Source organism: Salvelinus fontinalis, chromosome 9, assembly GCF_029448725.1.
Source record: "Salvelinus fontinalis isolate EN_2023a chromosome 9, ASM2944872v1, whole genome shotgun sequence".
Taxonomy (NCBI): domain Eukaryota; kingdom Metazoa; phylum Chordata; class Actinopteri; order Salmoniformes; family Salmonidae; genus Salvelinus; species Salvelinus fontinalis.
In genome coordinates, this window is record NC_074673.1 from 36,707,894 (window position 1) to 36,709,753 (window position 1,860).

The 1,860-nt window shown below is 39.2% G+C and overlaps 1 non-coding gene across 1 annotated transcript; it reads right to left on the reverse strand.

Moving 5' to 3' along the window:
• Positions 1–1,417: 1,417 nt before the first annotated feature.
• trnav-cac (transfer RNA valine (anticodon CAC)) lies at positions 1,418–1,490 on the reverse strand. Its single transcript has one exon. It is a non-coding gene; the product is annotated as a tRNA-Val (tRNA).
• Positions 1,491–1,860: the final 370 nt, after the last annotated feature.

A 1,860-nucleotide genomic window follows, 5' to 3' on the forward strand; every position in this document is an offset into this window, starting at 1 on the left:
CAAACTATCATGGTCCAAACACACCAAGACAGTTGTGAAAAGGGCACGACAACACCTTTCCCCCTCAGGAGACTGAAAAGATTTGGCATGGGTGCCTAGATCCTCAAAAAGTTATACAGCTGCACCATCAAGAGCATCCTGACCGGTTGCATTACCGCCTGGTATGGCAACTGCTTGGCATCTGACCACAAGGCACTACAGAGGGTAGTGTGTACGGCCCAGTACATCACTGGGGCTAAGCTTCCTGACATCCAGGACCTATATACTAGACGTTGTCAGAGGAAGGCCCGAAAAATTGTCTTAAGACTCCAGTCACCCTCCAGTCATAGACTGTTCTCTCTGCTACCACACAGCAAGAGGTACCGGAGCACCAAATCTAGGATCAAAAGACTCCTTAACAGCTTCTACCCCCAAGCAATAAGACTGCTGAACAACTAAACTAATCAAATGGCCACCCAGACTATTTAGATTGAACCCCCCCTTTTTGTTTTTACACTGCTGCTACTCTGTTTATTATCTTGCATAGTCACTTTACAAATTACCTCGATTACCCTGTACCCCGGCACATTGACTCGGTACCCCCTGTATGTAGCCTCGTTATTGTTATGTACATTTATTGTGTTACCTTTTGATTGATTTGATTTGATTTTAAACTTTAGTTTATCTAGTAAATATTTTATTAACTCTATTTCTTGAACTACATTGTTGGTTAAGGTCTTGCAAGTATATCAAGGTAGTGTTGTATTTGGCGCATGTGACAAATAAAATGTTATTTGATTTTGCAAAGCACTTGAAATCAGCAAGTCCTTATCCTGGTAAAGTTGTCAGTCTGACTACTGTCAGCACCACTATAGATGGCAAGTAAATATAGCCATCTTGTTTATCCACCGAATGTTAGCTTGTTAACTAGCCATATTGATGTGATCTGTTATTAGCTAGCCAATTTGACATGGTTCATCAATCAGTGTAGCCTATCAGCAGCAATTGTGATTAAATACTAAAAAGCAATGTTGAAAAGGGGACCATGTTTGCTCACTTCGCTAGGTAGGTCTACGTTGGGTTGGAGAAAAAAGTGCATTAGGTCTACTTATCACTATGTTTAGCCAACTGTACAAAGTTTCTGCCAGTAGCTTGCAGGGTAAACATCAGCGAAAGGTAACTTGACTGAGCCCACAAAGGATGGGGAAATTTACCTAAACCACTCATACTTGTCAGGTATAGTTCACTTTTTAAAATGTTATATCACTAAAATATCCAATTTACGGTGGCCATTATTGAGATATCATGAGGCTACACTTACGTGACCATTTGACATTGCGAGTTTAAAAAAAATATTGGTCGCATCGGTGTAAGCTACCATTTCACTAATGGTTTTGTTGAAAATTGAGTAGATATAATTCTACTTGTCACAAAAGTGTGTTTCCGCCCGGTTTCGAACCGGGGACCTTTCGCGTGTGAGGCGAACGTGATAACCACTACACTACGGAAACTGGTAATTACTCTGCACTCTTATCTCTCTTGTCTTCGTATATTTATTTGTTTTTCTCTATAGTATCACGGACTAACATTTTCATATCCCATTCCTGTTTCGTGATTTTCCCCACATATAGTGGTTTCCTTTGGAAAATATAAATAATTTACATACTGATTGCCTTTTACTTTAAGCAAATTTGAAAGTTAAACACTTTATCTGTTCTTTTCTGTGTGGCTGATTTTATTTATATTCCCAACCCACACACTTTTTGTTAACCTCCTAAAATCGTTCTCCGCGCCTAATTAGCATAATAAAAAAATCCCCAACAAAAATCTTCCAAAAACATTGGAAATGTTGATACTAGAGACTGTTATCTGAAGAAACTC